This window comes from Gossypium raimondii, chromosome 6, assembly GCF_025698545.1.
Source record: "Gossypium raimondii isolate GPD5lz chromosome 6, ASM2569854v1, whole genome shotgun sequence".
Lineage (NCBI taxonomy): Eukaryota > Viridiplantae > Streptophyta > Magnoliopsida > Malvales > Malvaceae > Gossypium > Gossypium raimondii.
The window spans coordinates 32335125-32347297 of NC_068570.1; the positions used below are offsets into that span (position 1 = coordinate 32335125).

At 33.6% G+C, this 12173-nt stretch overlaps 1 non-coding gene across 1 annotated transcript; it reads left to right on the plus strand.

Moving 5' to 3' along the window:
* The first annotated feature begins 10927 nt into the window (after window positions 1-10927).
* LOC128042005 (small nucleolar RNA R71) lies at window positions 10928-11034 on the plus strand. Its single transcript, XR_008197213.1, has one exon. It is a non-coding gene; the product is annotated as a small nucleolar RNA R71 (small nucleolar RNA).
* The last annotated feature ends 1139 nt before the right edge of the window (window positions 11035-12173 follow it).

Sequence of the window (12173 nt, forward strand, 5' to 3'; positions counted from 1 at the left end):
TCCTTCACCGAAAAGAGAAGGAAGAAACACCATTGAAGAAGCCATGGAGTTTCGACAAGCTTTCCTTCCTTGCATGGTTGTGCTATTGAGGTTTGTTTTTAGTAATTTTTATGTTTTTTAGAATGTTGCAACTAGGTCCAGCTAACCTGAGGATCAATTTTTAAAACTATTAAAATTTAAAATTTTTGCCATTGAATATTTGAATTGTTTTCCATTATTTAATTTTTAATGATTTAAATGTTTAGGGATTAAATTGCTAAAGTAATAATAATTATAGGGCTTGATGTGAAATTGTTACAAATGCGGGCGTTAATGGAAGCTATTAACATTCGAGGGGTATTGGTTTTCAATAAAATTTGTTTATTTGCATGATTAGGACATATGGACCAAATTGAATAAATACGAAAAGTTGGGGGTACTTTTGTAAAAATGTCAAAAAGGACTTAATTGTATAAAATGAATTGGTTTTGCTGTTTGAATTAATGAATTGAATGGAATTATTAATTTAGATCAAGAACGAGTGGAAAATCGAGGAGAAGAGAAAATTACCAAATAGCCCCTATACTTAATCATTGCTGCAAATTAGCCAGGTAAGATTGTATGAACTTTAATCGTTATACTATCATTTAAATTAAATGTTTACTATGTCACTTTTAAAATATATGAATAACTATATATATATATATATATATATATGAGAATGTATCAACATTATGATGAATTGGCAGATATCAAGTCTCGGTTGAACCTTAGGAATTTGTAGGATATAAATGACATGTCATTAGGGATTTCATGTTCCGGGTGCTAGTCTTCAATGTTCTATCGATGGTTAAGGTCCTGCATTTGTTTTTGATACTCCACAGCTCATGTGAGCAACATCTTGTAGCTTACATTATGACCTACAGCTCGTGTGAGCATGCCCATTTCACAGCTCATATGAGGAACGATGTAAAGGAAAGGTGTAGTGCTTTGGTTTGTGCAAGTGTACATAGTCGTTATCAAGTAATAAGTAAGTATTGAGTTATCGTCTCCACAAGGATTGTATTTGTGTTAAGTCACTTAATTTGTGAAATTATATTAACAATTTGGTAAATAAAAACACAATATGGTTGAGAAGTGATAATTTAAATATATTAGACTAAATGCAATGATCCCTAATGCAAATTATCCTAAGTATGAAAACTATATGAATGAAATAGATTTTAGTAAAATTAAACACAATTTGCAAAAATTGTAACATAAATAAACTAGGACAATTACTTTAATTAAACTCAAATTTATTATCAACATGCTTAATAACATTCGGAAAAACATTCCATGGCAACTCGATCTTTCATGAGTTTGGAAACCACATTAGGTCCTTTCGAAATCCTTTACTTAGTAAATACGCATTTTACTGATCCTTATTTACTAAGGGTTTCTTAGTATTTGTTTGAAGTAACAGGGATGTGTCAGGTTTGAAATAATTTAATCACACAAATCTAAAAACTATGCAAATAACAGAGCTTGGTCAGAGTTGTTATGCAACCTACAATTTAATCAGGTCAGGATCTAAATTGAGCATGCACATTTCAATTATGTGTCCATTAGCTATTGTCTGGTCAGGATCACTCAGCTAATTTAGGTGCATTGTAATCAAGTATGAACGAAATACAGACTTGATTTTAATTAAAAATATGATCGATTGAGGCACAAACATTATAAGTATGAACCAAATAAATATTATTTAATCAATGCAATCATCCCAGCTTAAATAAAATTAAGCTAACATTGTTGTAAACAAGAACAAAGAACACATAGCAAACATCTTTAGATTAAATTAAAGAAAAGAAAGATTAAACCCAATTCAGAGTGGCTGTCACCCAAGACTCTGACTGACGAAGCTCCTTCGCTTCTTTATTTTGCTCCTTTGCTGATGGTTCTCCAAGGTGGCCGACCAAGGGTTCTTTAAGAGGCTAATTTTGCTAAAAATACTTACACAAGGATGATGATAGGCGTGAGTTGAAAGAGGAGAGAATGATGAATGAGTGAGGGATGATTGAAAATGTGGAAATGAGTTCTTATTTATAGGTGAGGCAAGGGAGCTAGTTTGCTAAAAATAGGAGTGTCCATCTTTTGAAACTTCTTCCAAGGATGGCTAGCCATGAATTGAGGAAATGTGGCTGATTCTGCTTGATTTTTGGTCAATTTGAGTGCCACCACAACTCAAGACTAAGACTCAGTCACCAGTAAATCTTCAAGAAAATCTCTGATTTCTTTAACTCTTCAAGGACCTTGTGTAAATAAACCAAAAATTGAATTATGATCAGCCATGTGCAACCGAAAATTGGGTTGACTTGGTCCCTATTTTGGACAGTTTTGCAATTAGAAGAAAACTCTCAGACCTGTCCAAAAATACTAGATAGTTTAGAGGACCAAATAATATAATTTTAACCACTTCAATTAATTAATTTACTTAATTAATTAAAACTCAATTTATTAATGAAATATTTAAAATGAATTATTAAATATAAGTTTATATTTTATTATTTAATTTAATCATGCATGACCCACTTTATAGCTTAAAAATATAATACGCTCAAACTAATATAAAATAAGCAATTTTATGCATGAAAACTATATAATAACGCATAAAATCACATTTTAATAATTTCCATGTCCTAATTTCATATTTTCGTATATTTCATTAATTTATTAAACAATTACTTGGTTTTAACAACAAATTTAAGTAAAAAGATGATGAATTATATAGGAAAAATCCTACATATTTTTCAATTTACACACGTCCAAACTTAAATCATTGCTCGTCCCGAGTAATGTCCATGCATAGCACAAGGTCTTGCTAAGGCAAATTTTGCTAAGAGTGTAAGTAGCATCAATCTTCGTTTCATAATCATGCTCATAGATCTTCTTTATTAACAAGTAACTCATATACAAACATTTTGAAAATTTTATTCTGAGTTTCAAGATATGCCAACATGAATCATAGTTTGCATGTATGTCACAGCCATAGATAATATTCTTCATTCAACACAATTTCTCATCAATCAAGCAAAACAATCATAAGGCTTATTTATGATCTTCATATGTTGAACTTTATACTTTCTCTCCACTAATGTAGGTGACATAATTATCAAATCAATAGGTCTTTTATAAGGTTGTAACGAGGCTCGGTTAAAGGTAGGAATTTTAAGAGATAGGACATTTCGATTTCAAAATCTTAACCTTTAACTTGTCTTGGATTTCTCAAAATTCAACCTTTTCTTCAAATGAACCTTTGGAACTCCCCCAAACTTATTTTGAACTCATACTCATATCTTTTCTTTTTAGAGACTGAGCCAACTTTTCTTCACTCTTTCTTTGTCTCTTTTTTTTAAGCATGAGCACATACATCTTTATGAAAATTTCCTTAAATGTTGATTCCCAAGACAACTTTAGTTAAGATAGGTGCACAAATTTAGGATAGCTTTAAAAATATGATAATTGACTTATAATGTAGGCTCATTGCAAAAAAAAAGGCCTTTAAGCTCAAAATTACAGTTTTAAGGGTCTAATATCATAGGGTTGGCTTGAAAAGGCTCAAACGATCCAAAGAAATAGTGCCTATATCATTTAAGATTTTTATGTCCCCTAGGATTTCGCCACAAGAAAGTTACTAAGTCAATTCTAAAGATATAAACCTTCATGCATGTTTAATATCAAAAGAACTAAGTTTTCATGGGAAACATTACTAAGGCTAAGATCATACAAGCATTCCATTCTTCATGATAACATACTTTCACTTAGATAAAATCACCATAACAAGAATATCTCTAAACATTCATTTATTAAAACATACTTATGAAAGAAATGATTAAAACATACTTGAAAATTTTAAAAGTTTGAGCAATTTATTTGCCTTACCCCCTTTAAAAAGAAGCAATGTCCTCATTGCAAGAACAAAGTAATGAATGAAAACTGAACACCAGGTAGGGTTGTAAAGAAAGAGAGGTGAGTCATTAAGACTGCTTAAGTACCAAGTCTTCCCTAATAACCCAATCCTAGACATGTTCATTCCCATTACCACATCACTTAGTCTTATTCTTTCTAAAGAAGTGCTAAGTTTGTTCATGCTTGCTATGTTTTATTCTGCAGATATTAAATCCTAATTACAAAAGAAATAAATTCCTAAAGACCTAAAAATAATTAAATAAATAACAGGACAAGAATCCCCCTTTTATTCTTCTGACTTATTCCCCTTGTCTTCTTTAGCTCCATCTCCACTTGCATCGTCAGTATCTTCCATCCACGTCTCAAAGATAGCATCTGGGAACTCGGGAACAAAAGTATTAGAGATATTCTTAAAAGTATTTCGAATTGAGTCATCTCTAATTTTTTGCATATTTCCAGTAAGTTTGTTGTTGATTGTGCATGAACTTGCACATATCCATCAAAATTGACAACTCTGATTTCCTTGAAGTACTTGCAGAAGTCGGCATGGGATTTGTATATTCAAGTTGAACACTTAGCTTGACTGGTTCTTCTTCTGGCTCAACCCTTGGTCAAGAATGTTCGGTTCCTTATCAGATTCTTCCTCTTTAGTGTCTGTGACTGAATTAGCTTTAGTTTCAGTTCCATCTATTGAATCCTTTGTATCCGGCTCAGTTGGCTCTTCTTGCTCACCTTGATTCAGTTCATGCACCCTCTCTACTAATCTTTCAAGATCATAATTTGTAATGCATCCTTGAACATATCGCCCCTTCAAATTTGCATGTGTTTTAAAATGAGCTTTTAAGCAAAGTGAAGTGATTAATGATGGGAAATAAGCACTTTCTGCCTTCTTTTTAGCACAATCATGAATCTCCTTCAGGATAATTTTCCCAACATTAATGGAATTTTCTGTCAAAATTGCATATAACAAAAGCATTCGTTCTATCGAGATGGTGGAACTATATGAGATAGGCATAAAACTGTAGCAAACGAAATAAAACCATACCTTTGCTACTAGTTTTAAGTATTCTCTTCGACAAGAATGGCTCCCATACTTTCTTATAATCCATTGGGATCTCAGATTTGTCACAACATCAAGCACTTGTTGAAGAAAATCCCAAATGATATTGTTCACCATAGGGTAGTACTCATCTTCTTCAACATCAGATAAATTAAACAAATCATTGATGGACTTAGAAGTAAGCGGTACCTTTTTCTTTCGAACGATGACTTCATTAGCATCTTGCGTAGTCAAACTAGCATAGAATTTTCGAACTAGTTCATCATCGGGAAGTGAACAAGCATCACAAAATCGTTCCCACTTGAGAGCATTGATTTTCTTTCTAATCGATATAAGAACAACCATCAAATCATTACTCTTCAAGTCAAAACCTTTTTCTGGCATCATAGGTTGATGCTTAAAGATTGAATCAAATCTCTCTTTCACTTCTTCATCGATCAAAATCGGGTTTTCAGGAGTAGTCTTTGAAGATCTGGTTCTTTTGCGAGACATGATATCTTTTCTCGAAAATTCGGCAAAGTTTCTGCACAAAAGAGAAAAGAGAAATCGACCAAGTGGGTAGAACTTGCTACGGAAAAAATCTTGTCACGAAAAAAGGGAATTTTGGCAAAAAAGGAAGGGAACTAGGGTTTCTTTCGAGATTTGAGGTTGACGGCATAAAAAGGAGATTTAGAGATTTTTAGGGTGTAAGTAAATTGCTTTGAGGGTTATGAAAATTAATAGAATGGAAAGGGGAGGGAAAAATTAGGGCAACATGTAGCAAAAATTTAGCTACATTAGGGTTACTTGGCCGACAAGCAATAGGTGTGATGGCAAGGCATGGATTTTTCCCTCTTTTTTGCTGTCTTAGGCCACAAACTCAAACTATATCTTACTAAAAAACTGATTAGTTCTTGGGCCAAATTTGACCCTCTTTATTAACATAAAAATTTAAATAGAACAAATGAAATGAAAATAAAAATTTAAGTCTTAATTAAAAAAATTATTCTTAACAAATTACATTAAATTAATTCCCAAGAAAGGTTGGAGGGGTCACAACGGTCCCGCTTAAGTTTCAATCTCCTTAGACAGAATTAATTAAATGTAATAAGTTAAGAAAATAAGTTCTAATTATTTATTTATTTACAAAATGAGTTCATGAAAAATTAACGGTCTGCTAATTTGAGCGAGGATTCAATTTGCTCAACTTCACCATCCTAGTAGTGTTTGAGACGTTGACCATTAACTTTAAACGTACCTCCGTAATTGTCATATAATTCAATAGCTCCATAAGGATAAACTATGTAGATGGTATAAGGTCTTTTCCATTGGGATTTAAGCTTCCTAGGAAATAACTTTAACCTTGAATTAAACAACAAAACCTTTTGACCTTCTTTAAACTCGAGAGGTTGTATATGACTATCATGCCATCTCTTTGATTTTTCTTTACACATTTTGGCATTCTTATAGGAAAGCAACCTCAGCTCTTCCAACTCATCAAGTTGTAACATCTTTCTATCATCGGCTTGCTTAAGATCAAAGTTCAACTGCTTCAAAGCCCAGTGACCTTTATTCTCCAACTCTAATGGCAAATGACATGCCTTTCCAAAGACTAACCGATAAGGAGACATTCCTAACGGAGTCTTAAATGTTGTTTGATAGGCCCATAATGCATCATCAATCCTTTGAGACCAATCTTTTCTGCTAGGGCGTACTACCTTTTCAAGGATACCTTTGATTTCGCGATTCACTCTTTCAACTTTCCCATTAGACTGAGGGTGATAGGCAGTAGCAATCTTATGCTTCACATCATATTTATCAAGCAACCATTTAAGCCATTTGTCACAAAGTGAGAACCTTCATCACTAATAATAGCTCTTGGTGTCCCAAATCGTGTAAACACATGCTTATGTAGAAAACGCATGACTACCTTAGAATCATTTTTAGGGTATGCTTCAGCTTCAACCCACTTGGATACATAGTCCACAGCAACGAAGATGTATTTGTTCCCATACGAAGAAGGAAACGGGCCTAAGAAATAAATGCCCCATATGTTGAACAATTCAATCTCCAAAATGTTTGTCAAGGGCATCTCATTCCTCCTTGATAGATTTCCAGTCCTTTGGCATTTATCGCAGTTCTTCACATAAGCATAAGTATCTTTAAATAATGTAGGCCAAAAGAAACCTCCTTGCAAAATCTTTGTTGCAGTACGTGAACCACCAAAGTGTCCCCCACTTGGAGATGAATGGCAATGATACAAGATCTCAGCAATCTCGCTTTCAGCTACACACTTTCGGATTATATTATCTGCACATTGTTTAAACAAAAATGGATCCTCCCAAAAATAATACCGACTATCATGAAGGAATTTCTTCCTTTGTTGGTATGTCATTTCTTGAATACCGACTATCATGAAGGAATTATTCCATATGCATGATAATTGGCAAAATAAGCAAACCAGGGTATTTCATGAATTCAATTTACCTCAAATAAGTGTTCATATGGGAAATTCTCATTGATAGGCACACATGACTAAGTTACCTCATCTTGCTCCAACCTCGACAAATGATCAGCTATTTGATTTTTGACTCATTTTCTTTCTTGGATCTTCAGGTCAAATTCTTAGAGTAAAAGTATCCAACAAATTAGCCTTGATTTTGCGTCTTTCTTCGTAAGCAAGTATTTAATGGCCTCTTGGTCAGTAAATACTGTAACTTTGGTACCTATAAGATCTGAACGGAATTTGTCAAAAGTAAAAACTATAACAAATAGTTCCTTTTCAATTATTGTATAATTGAGTTGGGCTCCTGTCAAGGTTCTACTTGCATAGTAAATGGGGTGGAACACTTTATTTTTTCTTTGACCAATCACAGCTCCAATAGCATAATCACTTGCATCGCACATCAACTCAAAAGGTGTGCTCCAATCGGGTGTAATGATTATTGGGGTTGAGATTAACCATTTTTTCAGCTCTTTAAAAGCTTCTAAACATACTTTGTTGAAATCAAACATTGTATCCTTCTTTAGCAACAAACACAACAGTTTAGAAATTTTCGAGAAATCCTTAATAAACCTTCGATAAAAACTGGCATGGCCTAAGAAACTTCTGACTCTTTTCACATTAATTGGGGCCGGTAATCTTTCAATTATGTCCACCTTTGCTTTATCGCTTCAATTCCTTTCTTTGAGATCTTATGACCTAAGACAATCCCTTCCTTGACCATAAAATGACATTTTCCCAATTAAGGACAAGGTCCGTGTCTTCGCATCTTTGTAGTACCTTAGCCAAATTAATTAAATAGATATCATAAGTGTTACCAAAAACAGAAAAATCATCCATGAAAACCTCAACAAAATTTTTGACCATATCAGTAAATATTGCCATCATGCATCGTTGAAAAGTTGCAGGTGCATTGCATAACCAAAAGGCATTTGCCTAAAAGCAAATGTACCGTATGGACAAGTAAAGTTTGTTTTATGTTGGTCCTCCAGGGCTACAACTATTTGGTTATATCCCAAATAGCCATCTAAAAAATAATAGAATTCATTACCTGCCAATCGATCTAACATCTGATCCATAAAAGGCAACAGAAAATGTTCCTTCCGAGTAGCTTTGTTCAACTTTTTGTAATCAATACAGATTCTCCAACCGGTAACAGTTCTTGTTGGAATTAACCCGTTACACTCATTTTCAACAATCGTGATTCCACCTTTCTTCGGCACTCACTGCACCGGACTTACCCACAAACTATCTGAAATAGGATAGATGATTCCAGCATCTAACCATTTGATCACTTCCTTTCTTACAACTTCTTTCATAATAGGATTGAGCCTCCTTTGCCCATCAATTCGAGCTCTTTCACCTTCTTCTAAAATGATTTTATGCATGCAAAAAGAAAGGTTTGTACCTTGAATATTAGCTATGGTCCAAACAATTGCTTTCTTAACTTTCTTTAGAACAACAATTAGTTGCTCCTCTTGATCTTTCGTTAGTTTCGCCGAAATAAACACAGGCAAAGTAGAACGATCACCTAAATAAACGTATTTCAAATGACAATGAAGTACATTTAGTTCGAGTTTAGGTGGTTCTTCAATTGACAACTTGGGTTGCACAAATTCTCTGACTTCCAACCCCAACAGTTCAAACCATGTGGACTAAATAAAATTTCCCGGATTGGCTTCCATCAAAGCCATGTTTTCTTCACCTTCTTCATCCTCCAAAGGGTCAAGATCTAAGGCTTTCTCCAATGGATCTTCTTCAAAATTGCTTTTCATGGAAACCAAGAACTCTCTTCCATAACTGAACTCTCCTCTGCTAGATCGGGAAATTTCATCGCTTTAAGAAAGGTTACCTGATCATTTTGAACTCGCGTGGTGAGTTCTCCTTTCTACACATCAATTAACATTCTTCCCATGATTAAGAAAGGTCAATCAAGGATGATCGACACTTCCTTGTCTGCTTCAAAATCTAAGGCAATGAAATCATCAGGAAAAATAATTTTATCGACTCTTACCAAAACATCATTGATCTTTCCTTCGGGATATGCTAAAGATTGATCTACTAGCTGAAGCGTAACAGTTGTAGGTTTTACTTCACCTATCCCTAACATCTTGAAGATAGACTTAGGCATCAAGTTGATACTCACTTCTAAGTCACACAAAGCTTTACCACAGTAAGATTCACTAATGTTACAAGGTATAGTAAAGCTTCCTAGGTCTTTCAATTTCGGTGGCAGTTTGTTCTGTAGGAACGCACTACACTCCTTTGTCAAGGCAATAGTCTCATACTCACTTAGTCATTTTTTCTTGGACAGTATACCCTTAATAAAATTCACATAATTCGACATTTTTTCTAACAGAATACTGATGTGTAACTGCTTTAGAACATCCAAAAACTTCTTGAACTGCACCTCATGTTTTTGCTTGTGTTGCTGCAATGTTTGCGGATATGGAGGTGATGGAACTTTTGGTTGAACCGGAAAACTTTTTTGAGTAGGTAAATCTGCATCCAAAGAAGATGTTAAAATATCTGAATTTACTAAGTCAGGGTTTACCTTGTCAAACTTTGCAGATTCTGATTCCTTTGGTGTAGGCACAGCTGGTTGATTCTTCTCAACGAGCTTATCTTCGACATCAATCAATTGGGGTTCTAGAATTTTACCACTTCGCAATTCCACTGACTTGATATGTTCTTTACCCAAATTTCTTGGATTATCAGTATCACTCGGCAAGGTTCCTTGTGGTCTATTACGTAGCTCCATAGCTAACTGACCCATTTGGTTTTCCAAATTTTTCAGTGTTGCTGCTTAACTTTGGATCAAAGCGTCATTCTTTGCCATGTACACTTTCAACAAGTTCTCCAAACTATTTGATGCCTCAGCTTGAGGTGGTTATGGTGCTTGCTAATTAAACCCTTGAGATTGGTTGGGTCTTTGTTGCAATAAGTTGTTGTTCGGTCCATTTCCTTTGTTGCTCAAAGAAAAGTTAGGATGATTACGCCATGAAGGATTGTAGAAGTTGGACTAGGGTTCTTGTCCACTCCTATTTTGATATTGGTTCCCCACATAGTACACTACCTCAGGATTTGATCGACAATTATCAAAAGAATGACCTTCCCCACAGTATATACAGGAAACTGTTTCAAATGAACATGGTGGCTGAGCTACAAAATTATTAGTACTATTAGCGGTTAACTGTTTTAACATAGAGAAAATAGACGATACCTGAGCTGATAACGAAGTGAAGGAGTCAACTTCATGAACTCCGGCTACACGTCTTCCTAAAGCTATTCGATTTGTTAGCCATTGATAGTTATTACTCGCAATCCTCTCAATGATCTCATAAGCCTCATTATAAGACATAGATAAAATTGCACCATTCGCGAAAGCATCTACCATCAATATTGTATTTGCATTAAGACCATTATAGAATGTCTCCAACTGGATACAATGAGGAATCTCATTATGAGGACACTTACGAAGTAACTCCTTGAATCGCTCTCAAGCCTCATAGAAAGACTCGTCATCCAATTGTTGGAAAGTTGTGATCTCGTTCCTTAACTTAGCGTTTTTGCTAGGTGGGAAATACTTAACCAAAAATCTCACTGCTAATTCTTGTCATATATATATAAATTTTGAATTGACAATTTATGCTATTTGAAAGAATAATTAGGTTCAAGTGGAAGGACCCTAAAGTCGAGTGGTTTCAGAAAATGAGGTATCGGGACCTCATTTTTATAAACCAAGTTGCAATTATTTTATTAAATATTTATGGAGTGTTATTAAGGTCGTATTAAAGTTTCGTTAAGAAATTTTAATGTTTAGATAGTTAATTAATTAAAAAGGACTAATTTGTAAAAAGTGCAAATGTCAAATATTATTAGTATTTATGTGCTCATTTGTATAAATTAAAAAAATGGATGGTTTAATATGGAAAATTAGCCATAATTGGTAATAGTGGAGGGCAATGTGGTTGATTCTTAAGTTATTATTTGAAATGTTTTATTAAATTAATGTTTAAGTATTAAAATATTAAAACAAAAGTAAAAATAGATAAGTATCATCTTATATTGTTCCTTTACCGAAAAGAGAAGGAAGAAACACCATTCGAGAAGCCATGGAGTTTTGGCAAGCTTTCATTCCTTGCATGGTTGTGCTATTGAGGTTTGTTTTTTAGTAATTTTTATGTTTTTGAGATCGTTGCAACTAAGTCCAACTAACCCGAGGATCAATTTGTAAAATTGTTAAAATTTAAAATTTTTGCCATTGGATATTTGAGTTGTTTTTATTATTTATGGAGGATTATGAAGCTTTGTTATTAAATTTGATTATTTTGTAAAGTATTTTTAATGATTTAAATGTTTAGGGATTAAATTGCTAAAGTAAAAATAATTATAGGACTTGATGTGAAATTGTTACAAATATGGGCGTTAATGGAAGCTATTAACATTTGGGGGTATTGGTTTTCAATAAAATTGGTTTATTTGCATGATTAGGACATATGGACTAAATTGAATAAAAATGAAAAATTGAGGGTAATTTTGTAAAAAAGTCAAAAAGGACTTATTTGTATAAAATGAATTGGTTTTGCTGTTTGAATTAATGAATTGAATGGAATTATTAATTTAGACCAAGAACTAGTAGAAAATCGAAGAGAAGAGAAAATTACCAAATAGCCCCTATACTTAGTCATTACTGCAAAT